Source organism: Phasianus colchicus, chromosome Z, assembly GCF_987193195.1.
Source record: "Phasianus colchicus chromosome Z, bPhaCol1.hap1.1, whole genome shotgun sequence".
Classification (NCBI taxonomy): Eukaryota; Metazoa; Chordata; class Aves; order Galliformes; family Phasianidae; genus Phasianus; species Phasianus colchicus.
In genome coordinates, this window is record NC_143476.1 from 48,835,651 (window position 1) to 48,848,220 (window position 12,570).

Below are 12,570 nucleotides of genomic sequence, written 5' to 3' on the forward strand. Positions count from 1 at the left end.
TACTGAATACATATGGACTTGGCTTACAAATATGTAATGCTTCCGCTTCCCGGTATGCAAGGTAGGAGGAGGGATTCCCCTTGCCTCCAGCGTGTGCACCGCTGTGATAAACTGTACCTGCTCCTATAACTACTTTGTGGTTATGGAGTTTGATTCCGCAAGTCAACCATTAGTACCCCTTCCTTTTTTTTTTCTTTCTCCTGGGGCCTGTGCCTCCCTGTCATGGACTTATATCTAAGGATAAACCCGTAACAGAACAGAGTACTTCATTTGTTTGAAAACATTCAATTGTCAGGTGGGTTTTTTTGCTAATGCCCATCTTTGGCACGGAGAACTGTGAGGAATAGTTCTAACTGAATCCTTGAAACGATAGCTGTAACACTGGGAAAAACAATTATCAATACTCACCAGCTTTTTGAAAAGGAAGCAATACAATAAGAACCAGTGATTCACCATTATTAAATTACTACCTGTCTGTACGTGAACTGCATGTAGTGGTGAGGAACACGTTTTGCAAAACTTCCTTTTTGCCCAATTCTATCCATGTAAATTTATAGAGATCTCCAGTTTCTGTAACAGTCAAGAGGCTTCTGACTCAAAATAACACTTAAACTCTAGCCATTTGAGGACTGCTTTGTCTTTTAATCTTTTCTAAAGCACTGAAGGCAACATCCAAAGCTTTCAAAACACATTCAAAATAAAAGCTATAAAAAATGAAAAGGAGAGCCAAATAATTGTGCAAGGTGGAATTCTGAAAGAAATTGTATAGCTATAAACACAGCTGCAATGGAAATAACTGATTCTGCTAAAAGTTAACATGCTCAGTACAGGAGGCAGATGTTCATTAACAATTAACTTTCTGAAAATAGACACTAACAGGTGATCCTATCAGAACTCACAACTTCTTCGTGTTTTACATGACTTACATAGAAATATTTATTCAGTATACCATGTGCATACACATTCTTTTTCATTAATTGGTTTGGCATTTTTAAGAGCTGCTTTGTTAATCACTAGCTATTAGTTATATATTTTTTTCTGGTATATATTTTTAGGATCCTTTTCGTCAAATTGAGAGGGACAATTTGAAATAATGAGCAATAGGGCTGCTGTTACAGGGTACATTTGGGTCTGAGAGACAGGATGTCTCAGGAGTGGAGGCAAGCAAGCTACGCACTCAGAGAGGCTCAGAGGTTACAAATTTTATTCAGTACATACATACACAGGCTCCTATTCCAGACAATCTCAGTTAGTAGCGAGAAGAAAACTTCTTAAGCAAAATGCAGTATAACTTACCAACCTGTGGGAGATGGGTGAAAGGCCAAGTAGGAGTAAGAAAAGAAGCATGCTGTAGTGGATTCAGCAGGAAGTGTGCACTTTCTCGCTCTTGAATGCACACAGTCTCCTTTCCTGCTTTAATTCTCTCCAGGGTCTGCAAGGTTTTTTGACTTGCACGCCGCATCTGTGTGGCCAGTGCACAAGGCAGAGCTGAAGCAGATCACCTCCTTGCAGTTCTTTGCAAAACAGGATAAACTAATAAAGTCAGCTTCCTACCAAAACAAGATAAGCAGCTCTAGCATTAAATGCTGTTTAACTCAAAACAGTCACGCGGCCCTTGGTTCTAGTCATGCAGCCATCCAGATATGTTCTCTGTCAGAAAGCTCTGTTCCAATTCAGGACCATTCTTTGGCCAGGACCTTTGGGTCCCTGACACATGCCACCATGTGATTCTGGGTTAGAACACATTGGTAACTACAAATACCAATTCCCTTACACTGTCAGAATCCTTTGCTCCAACTAAGGATCATTCTTCCATCAGAATCTTTAGGTCCCTGACACAGCGGCTCCAAAACCAATGCCACCTATGGCCTACAACATCTGAGGCAGATTTTGGTGATATGGCTTGTGAGGTTGAGCCTTCTCACTAACATACTGCTAGATTTTGTTACTGTGTGACAAATGGCAACAAAGGTGCATTCTGTCAAAATGGTGTCTAAATGGAACTGTGTATGAAGCAAAAGTATGTCACTGAATTACTCCATGCAGATAAACAGCATTCGTTGACATTCACCAATGCTTGCTGAATGTTTATGGAAACCAAACAGTAGTTGTGAGCACAGCGAGGCAGTGGATGGTGCATTTCAGTAGTGACAACAATGATGTGAAAGACAAATTGTGTTTCAGATGGTCATGCAGATATTTATGAGAGCAGCATACAGCTCATGTTCACTGCTGGTGAAAATGCATAGCTGATAGTAATGACTATATTTTAAAAGAGTGCTTTGTAGCTGAGAGTTTGCTCTATCAACCAGTGCTATCATGCTCATTGTATCTCTTATAGTTTCCATGAAAATGAATAGAAGGCATTACTCTTAGAGTGACCTACATAGAATTGTATTAACCATAATATTTAATTTGAAACCCGAAGATACACTTTTGCAAGATATTACTATGTACTACAAATTGAAAACTGGAACTAGTTACTTTCAGAGTGGAACATATCCATGAGATATCTGGGCAAGCATTGCTAGTGGTTATGGCCATTCCTGTTGGAGGAAGACAATGAATACTGTTTTACAATGCTTTGCAGTATGTGAATCCATCATTCAAAGAGAAGTGCTATGAATACTTCAATCTTTAGGCTCAAAAAAACCCAGCTTTAATTACTGTCACAGTTCATATTCTACAATTTTAGTAGAAGTATATAAAAAAGTGATAACTGCCTTCTTCTTCAAGTGGTGATATATATAATATATATAAGGTAATACATAAGGTTGGGAATATACACATCACAATAAGGATGTTTTTTCTAATGTCCTTGTACAAAGTCTGAAGATAGGATTTGGCTCAGTAACCCTTTCTTTCACATCAGAGAAGCAGGGGAATAGTAGCACCAGCATCAGATAGACAGCAGTAGCCAGGAAAATATTCGTTTTGGAATTTGGAATTGCTTACATTCACATTTTCAATCTGTTGAACAATTTTAGGTTTATGTAAAAATGTCCTGCCTTTTTGAACTTTTTTGGTATTTCAAATTGATTGCCTGGTATTCTTTGTTTCAACTGTTAATTTACACAAAGACTGCAAATTACTGAAACGCAGCCAGATGTGGCTAGATGAAAATGTGTTTGTTGTAATATAACATGAGTACAAAGCACCCACTACAGATAAGGCTGAGCTTTTATTTCAATTGCTCACATGTAGCAAGTAAGTTCAGCTTAGACAAAGATGTTTTAATAAAAGTTGAATACTATCTTTTTTTCTTTTTATTTAAATGTGAACCCTAGCATTTGACTTTGGAAAACAACTAACTTTCCAGTTTGTGAAGAGAAAGATTCTTCTGCATTTTAACCTGGGTGTTTTTTGTTATTAAATTCTACCACCAAAAACCAGAGACAACATGGAGAACAGATATGTATGTGTATAAAAAGTTGGCACACTTCTAATTTACAGAGTAATACTAGTTAGAAGTGTCCCTTATTTGTTCAAATCTAGACCTTCGCTACTTGAAGGCATACCTTGATAGCATTGAAGACTTAGAACAGTGATAGAAGCGTGAATGAGCACTGGAAACATTTGACAGCATTGTTGGATGCCTGAGGCATTGTCACGGAGTTAACTAGATCAATCTATGCCTGTGACAGGGGAGCAGTAGGCCCCTGACCCCCCCTACCCCTGGTCCCACAAAATGGGAAGGGAAAGGGAAAAGGAATAGGGAGATGGGAGCTGGGCTCAAGGAAGGAAGAGAAAAACAGCGACAGTGATCTAGGGAGGAAAACTTATTTTACTAACTCTGATATCGGAATGTAAGATAACACAATATAATACAATCTAATTGAAATTGAGACTAATAAATAAAATAAGATAGGAGAGAAAGAGAGTTCCTGAGACCAAGTCCAACCTGAAAAGCTTGGAATTGCTAGGAAAGCACCCTTTTTTTTAAGAACTGCTGAGGGCAGCAAGATATCCCATATTGACAGTGTATGCATTCTTCTTGACACCAGCACACTTCTTCAGAATGAAAGCATACAACATTTTGACTCATAAATAGGTACCCTGGTTCAATTAATTCCTGTGATTGATCACTCTAAGATGATAATAGTAAAGATTACTTCCAACACAAATATGGAAGACTATATAATACAATCAGAATCAATATGTTCCATAATAATAAGGATATTCAGAGAACACCTGTGTCTTATCCTTAATGAAATGATGCACGACTGTGAAGAAAGTTTAATTAAACAGATAATGTTTTCTGGGGGGATTTTGGCTCATTAATTAAAAGTCAGTTAGCGGACTTTTCCTTTCTTTTTGAGGTATATGCCTAAAATAAATTTATATCTTCTACCAACAGGATTATCAGAATATCTGTAGAACTCATTAGCCAAATATAATGGAAAACATTAATAGAACAACAGAATATCTTGGACTGGAAGGGACCTGAAAGATCATCTAGTTCCAATTCAAACCCTTTCCATGGACAGGGTTACCATTTGCCTTGTACTCTAATGATGTGAAAGGAAGATGCTGTTACCCAGCACAGCAGAAAATTCTGCATATTCATAGAATTATGAAAAACTGTAAAACTGTAGAACCATATAATGGCTTGAAAGGGTTGAAAGTTGAATAAAATGCTGCTTCACTTGTCCTATCAAGCTGATGCACAAACTTTTCTCTCTTATCAACATTAACTGGAGCTATTATGCATTCTATTTTTTACAACACAGACTTGTTAAATTGAGCAACTGTTTTTCTAATTGACATAGAAGTAGCAGTGCTGCAAGGGAGAATGCTAATATTCAATTGCCTTTATCAAGACCCTTCCCCTGCTATGAGGATATTTCACAGCAAGCAGAGGAGAGAAACATTCCAGACAACCAGCTTTTAAAATTAATCAGGAAGATAACTTCAGAAAATGCACGCATGCCAATTGCTAAACCTTTTCTGTCAACACTAACAACTCACAAATAAGACTTGCTTCTCAGCAGCAATGACTTTTTTGTTTTAAAAAGAGTATTTACCAATTTGTTTATATTGCCTATTATACTTTCATGTATATAACAGTAAAGAGGCTGCACAAAACTGATTTGAATGGAATACCTAACTTGATGTCTACCCTTGAATGCATAACATTCAGTTATGACAATAACTGAGAATAATGTTTTTCCCAGAATGATTGCTATAATACTTAATTATTGCTATAATACTTAATAATATCTAAATGATGACTATTCACAGGAATGTGAGAAAACAAGTCGTTATCACTGTGGAGATCTGAAGCAAATCTATTAAAAAAAATTGTGCACTTATGCGTGTCACTCTTACGTTTGTGCTCAAACTAAAGCCAAATCAAACTGCAATTTTCTTTCACAGCGTTGGTCATTGGAAAATTACTCATATCTTGCAGCTGTGGATTTACATAAACTTTCCTTGAAACATGTTACAATTTACCATCGATAGGCATTTATACAACACAAGCATCTGTACATCACATGGAACAAACATTTCAATTTTTATAGCTAATTTTTGCTGTGTGTTTTTATGTTATACAGCCCATCTGTAACATTCGCCTGTGCTGCTCAGTGTAATAACTAATTCTGAACCTTGCAACTCTGTCTAGAATTAAGCAAATGGTCTAACTGAAGTTCATGTCCTTCTCCAACACAAGCAATATACACCTTCTGTGGTATCTTCTCCAAAGTCAATTAGTGGGAATGACTGTTGATGGATAAGAATGTTATATAAATAATTTGCCCTGGTTTTAGCTGAGACAGGCAGGTGGACAGGCAGGGGCAGTACAGAGTCAGGACAGTTGGCCTGAATTAGGCATGGTGTTGTTACATAACAAGTGACATCATGTGGAAGGCCATAAAGCTGTAGGGAGGTAGCTAGGGGTGCCTGCTGCTTGGGGATTAGTGGATGCTGGTGAGCGGTGAGAGGCTGTGTTGCTAGGGGCTGTAATCCTGTTGATAGTTGCTGTGTTTTGGTTTGTGGGGTGGCGAGTAATTTCATTCTGGATATGTAATATATGGTTATCATCACTTTTTCCTCTTCCTTTTCTGTCTTAGTAAACACTTTTTATTTCAAACCCCAAGATTTGTTTCCAGTTTTCTCACCCATCCTTGTGCTGTGGTAGGATGTGAGTGAATGTCTGTGTTTTTTTAGCTGCCTGCTGGGTTAAACCAGAACAGTCTCTTTTGGCACCTAATGTATGGCTTGAAGGTTTGTGATCTGATCACAATGTGTTCCAAAAAAAAAATTGTTCCAAGTGTTATAGCAGTTTAATAGTTGCTGATCACAATGTTATTTTTTAAAATTATCTTTCCGTATTTTTTTTTCTTTTTTTCTGGAAACATATTATTTAGCATCTTATTTCCCATATATGTTCGATGTTGTGCTGTTTACCATCTCCAAGGGGTGGATAAAGATTAATCATTTTTCTGTATGGCATAACACCAGTCTGGAAATGAATCTGGTATTTGTATTCAATACTGCAGTTATCTTCTTACTTCAGGAACGGTGGAAAATATCAGCACTTGTAATCTTTACTTTCTCTCCCTGGAGAAGCAGGCTGTGTGTTGTTTAGCTACGTTAAACTGCAGTAGTGGTACACTTCCATTATTTTTTCTATATCTTTTCCATACCATTCCACCATGATATCATCGTAAACATTTATTTTTAGTTAGAAAACAACACATACTATGTCTGGTGACATAGATGATTCTAGAAGAAATGAATAATCTGTCATCTGGGAAGAAAACTTTCTTGAGCTCCTTGCTCACAGTCCTTCCTTCCTGCCCCTTGTGAAAGATCAAGTTTCATGTTTCACAATCCAAAATTCAATCATACATTTTAAAAGGGATTATAAGGAAAAAGAAAAAAAAAGTATTCTGTATGCTAGATATCTGGTAGCAGTATCAGACTGTTCTAACAGTAAGGAATATTAAATTTGCCTCAGGCTTTTTTAGTAAAACCTATTTTTTTGAAGATGCCCTTCCCTCACGATGGGAAGATAGAGACAAGGAGTAGAATGAAGCCCTTAAAATCCAGGAGAATTAACTTATTACACCACTTGAAGGCACAAATCTATGGGGCTTGAAGGAGCTGCTAGAAGTTCTTGCCATTTTCAAAAACTGAGGAAGTACCAGTTGACCGGATTTTGGTGAACATTACACCTATCTACAAAAAAGGTAGGAAAGAAGGATTTGGGAGATTACCAACCTTCGTGCCAGGGGAGCCACGGAGCCGATCATCCCATGTGCCCTCACATAGCACACGAAGGACAACTAGGTGATCAGATCCAGTCAGCATGTCTTTATGAATGGCAGATCCTGCCTCAGTAACCTAATCTACTATGACAAGATGATCTGCTTAATGGGAAAAGGAAAAGCTAGCAATGCTGCTTATTTGGACTGCAGTGAAGCATTCAATACTCTTTCTCTTTTCATTCTCCTGGGAAAGCTGCTTTGGCTTAGACAGATAAACTGGGTAAAACCTAGCTGAATGATTGGGCCCAAAGAATCATTATTATTCTTTTTTGTATTACTATGTTAGATTCATTCTCATTAGATAAGTGTGTTTTAAACTAAAGAACTAACAAGGACTTAAAAACATATTGTCTATTTATATTCAAATTTATTATTTAGTATTTGCGTTCAGCGGCTGGTCAACTGGTCAGTTGGACAACTGGTCAGTCCTCCTTCATAAAAAAAATACATAAATAACCCTCTATTCTAACAGTTATTAATTGTTCATAGATTCTGCCACTGTATATGTTACTAAATCTAAATGAAAATGAGTTGTGCCAGATTTTTTTTCCTATAAATGCTATGTGGGTACGAAAGTACAAAAGTACTGTGATCTGTAGAATACGCAGATTGCATGGATTTCCCTCTGGACGGATTCCCTGTCATAGGAAGTCAATAAATTTTAAGGGGTCCCAAGAGTGTAAAAGGATATAATCTTACTTCAGTGTATGCTGGGACTAGATTATACAGAATTTGCAATCCAGTAATAAATTCTGGCTATGCATAGAGCTGAACTGCATGTAAAGCACATTCTTTAGGCTGAGCTCCTCCCTAATAACATGAAGAAACTGAAGGCCTGCTTGTCAATTCTAGGTGCTTCTCACCAGGAATTGTGATGTATGGAGTAAACAGAGGCTGGATGGTGTTTCATACTACCAGTTGCTCACACTAAATAATACTTATAGCCACATAACACAGCTTGCATTGAATGCAGAATCTGTGTGTCTATTCTGCAGATTAACTGATCTACTTCCTGCACAGCAAATATAGCATACAACAATTCACTGCTGAGACAGCTGTGCTGAGAGTGCTACAATAGTCTGCAGAGGACACTTTCTTAAGTTTAATCTCACTGAGTGCAACCAAGAATGTGACTTTCTGAAGAATGCTTAAGTGATCGTGCAATCTTTTGTATTTCAGTAGTGGTGGTTATCAGCATTAACATAAAAATTATCATCAATTATATAAAGTATACATCCAGTGACAGAAGTAGGGCAGTCATACTTCTGCCAGTCTGTTACTGGATACTTGCAATTTAGCGAGATGGCTTCCGTTTCAAAGTCTGCAAGGTTTCATAATTGCTATTATATTTCCTTCCCTGAGCTATCTCCTATACACTGAAGCTGTTCCGTGATTCACTGTCTTTACTGTCTCCACATTCTACTTTCCTACTTTTTTGCTTTGTTTTATTTAATTATATCCTTTTTGAGATGAAGATGAGAAAAGCATAGAGACTTCATGGATTCAAAATATGCTGACATAGTATTCATAACTTTTTAACGATCTAGTTATATTCTAATAATTTCAGATTTCTCTTTTCCCTCTGTACCATTTCTGAGCATTCTGAGACTACTCTAGTATCCTTTCTAAGTAGAAACAGACACCAATAAACACAGTGACTAATTAGAATTATTTTCCACATGGATGACATACCTTTGTTCATCAGGTTACTTTCAGCAGACATTTTACCATTCACTCAGCTTATGATATTCTTCATGGTCTTGGTCATGCTGAATAGCATTAAATAAAAAATTTCACATCTTCATTGTTGATTTTTTTTAATCTATGTCTGAATTGGATTAAGTACTTATGTACTTTAATAGTAAAAATTTTAAACTACGATGGTAATTTTAAGTACTACTTTTCACACAAACTTGATGAAGATGATGACAGAAATGTGTGATCAGCCTACAAAAGCTGACATATTAAGCTTACAGATTCATACCATATCTAGTTGAGGAAGCTGCTGGATTAAAAAAAAAATAAATCTGAGCACTTTGCAGCTTGTTATTAAAAAAAAAACAAAACAGTATGGGATTCATGCCTTGTATTTCATGCCAGTAGAACAATTGTCAAAGCAGCAAAAAAACCCTTACCTGTATATCATAGTGGTGACTGCACCTGGGGAAATTAAAGCTTTTAGTACAGCTCTCTACTAACAAAATAAGAAAGGGGAAAGAAAGCATGAAACCCTACACAGATGTGCAGTCTAGGAAAAGCTATGAAGGTATAAAACTATGGATTTACTTCCTATACAACACAAATATATGTTTTTTCAGGGTTTCCAATGTTCCTCTTAAAATCATAGAATCACAGAATGGCCTGCATTGAAAAGGATCATAATGATCACCTATTTTCAATCCCCCTGCTATGTGTAGGTTTGCCAATCACTAGACCAGGCTGCCCAGAGCCACATCCAGCCTGGCCTTGAATGCCTCCAGGGATGGGGCATCCACAACCTCCTTGGGCAACTTGGTCCAGTATGTCACCACCTCCTGAGTGAAAAACTTCCTCCTAATATCTAACCTCAATCTCCTTGTCTTCGTTTAAAACCACTTCCCCTTGTCCTGTCACTGTCCACCATCATAAACACTCATACCTCCTCCTGTTTATATGTTTCCTTCAAATACTGGAAGGCCACAATGAGGTCTCCAAAGAACCACAGAATCACAGAATGGCCAGGGCTGGAAGGGACTTCAAGGATCATGAATCTCCAACCCCCTGCCACATGCAGGGCCACCAACCTCCCCTTTTAATACTAGACCAGGTTGCCCAGGTCCCCATCCAATCTGGCCTTGAACACTTCCAGGGACAGGGTATCCACAACCTCTCTGGGCAGCCTGTTCCAGCACCTCACCACTCTCTCTGTAAAGAACTTCCGCCTGACAACCTAAATCTCCCCTCGCTCAACTTAAAGCCATTTCCCCTTGTCCTGATGTTATCTATTCTTTCAAAGAGTTGATTCCCTCCTGTTTGTAAGCTGCCTTTAGGAATTGAAAGGCTGCAATGAGGTCACCCCACGGCCTTCTTTTCTCCAGGCTGAACAAGCCCAGCTCCCTCAGCCTGTCTTCATAGGGGAGGTACTCCAGTCCCCTGATCATCTTCATGGCTATCCTCTGGAACCTCTCCAACAGCTCTCTGTCTTTCTTGTACTGGGGGCTCCAGACCTGGACACATTACTCCAGACGGGGCCTCACAAGAACGGAGTAGAGGGGAACAATCACCTCCCTGTCCCTGCTGGACACCCCTCTTCTGATGGAGCCCAGGATACCATCTGCTTTCCATCTGCTTTCCCTTCTAAAGAGCCGATATTCCTCAGTGGTGGTATTCCAGTTATGGGAGTTATTCCACCATGTTTCTGTGATAGCAACAAGGTCATAACTTTCCAAGCACATCATAGTTTCTAACTCATTCTGCTTATTTCCCAGGCTGTGTGCATTGGTAGAAAGGCACTTCAGCTGGGCTTTCGATCTCACCGCCTTTATAGAGGATCCAGGATCCACTAGAACTGCAGAATCCCCAGCATCCCCCTGCCCTAGTCCATCCCTTTGTACTCCACCGTCTTCGCCCATCAAGTTTGGTACGAGCCCTCGAACCTGCTCAACCCCAGCAGCCCTTGTTTTGTCCCCTTCCCCCTTTATACCTAGTTTAAAGACCTTTCAATGAGTCCTGCCAGTTGCTTAGCTAAGATCCTCTTACCCCTCAGAGACAGGCTACTTCCATCTGCAGCCATCATGCCAGGTGCTGAGAAAATTGCCCTGTGGTCAAAAAAAAAAAAAAAAACCAAAAAAACCCCAAATTCCTTTGTTTGCACCAACTTCTAAGCCATTTATTCATGAGGTGGGTTTTTTGGGTCCTCTCAGCATCCTGCCCTGCCACTGAAGGTATAGAAGAAAACACCACCTGCATGCCTGTTCCTTCAGCTACCTGCCCTAGACCCGTGAAGTCTCTCTTGACAGTTCTCAGGCTTTTCTCAGTGGCTTCGTCACTACCAACCTGAAGGGGTAATAATCAGAAAGGCGAATCAGTCCAGGAAGTTTCCTAGAAATGTCCCTGACCCGAGCCCCGGGGAGACAGCACACCTCCCTGTGGGTAGGGTCAGGCTCTTCTCTTTTCCAAGCTATAAAAGCCCAGGTCCCCCAACCTTTCTTGAAAGGATAGACACTCCAGCCCTCTGATCATCTTAGTGGCCCTTCTCTGGACTCGCTCTAAGACCTCCACATCCTTCTTTTGTTGGGGGCCCCAAGTCTGGATGCATTACTCCAGATGAGGCCTCACAAGAGCTGAGTAGAGGGGGACAATCACCTCCCTCTCCCTGCCGGCCACTCCTCTTTTAATGCAGCCCAGAACACAGTTGGCCTTTTGGGCTGTAAGTGCACACTGCTGGCTCATGTCTAGCTTCTTGTCTACCAGGATCCCCAAGACTTTCTCTGCAGGACTGCTCTCAAGGAGATCTTCCCCCAGTCTGTATAAACACCTGGGATTGCTCCAACCCAAGTGCAGCACCCTGCACTTGCCTTACTGAACCTCATTAGGTTTTCATGGGCCCACTTCTCCAGCCTGTCCAGATCCTTCTGGATGGCTTCCTTTCCCTCCAGTGTATTGACCACATCACTCGGCTTGGTGTCATCTGCAAACTTGATTGAGGATGTGCTCAATTCCATTGTCTGTGTTGTTGATGAAGATGTTGAAGAGCACCAGTCTGAAGACCAACCTCTGAGGGATATTGTTTGTGACTGGCCTCCAATCTCACACAGAACCACTAATCACAACCCTTTGGCTGTGACCAGTCAACCAATTTTTAATCCACATACCGGTCCATCATTCAAATCCATACCTCTCCATTTTAGAGAGAAGGATGTGGTGAGGAACCATGTAAAAGGTTCTGCAGAAGTCCAGGAAGATGACATCTGTTGCTCTTCCCCTGTCCACCAATACCGTCACTCCAGAATACTGATACTTACTTTAAAAAAAACAGACCTTCAAGAAAGATGGCATAAAAACAAAGGAATGTTCTCAAGTCAACACACTCTTCTTTGCTGAAAGAGGATTCTTGCATTGGTGTGCAACATATTGAAAATAAATCTTTAAATGTGCTATATCTAGTAAACATATATCTCATATCTATAGAGATACATCTCATATCTACAAAGAAATATCTTATATCTATCTCATTTATCAATGATGAAAGAGATACAAAGGAAATACAAAACAACATTTTAAATTACTGTTTATTATTCAAGCAAACAAAAGATTTCTG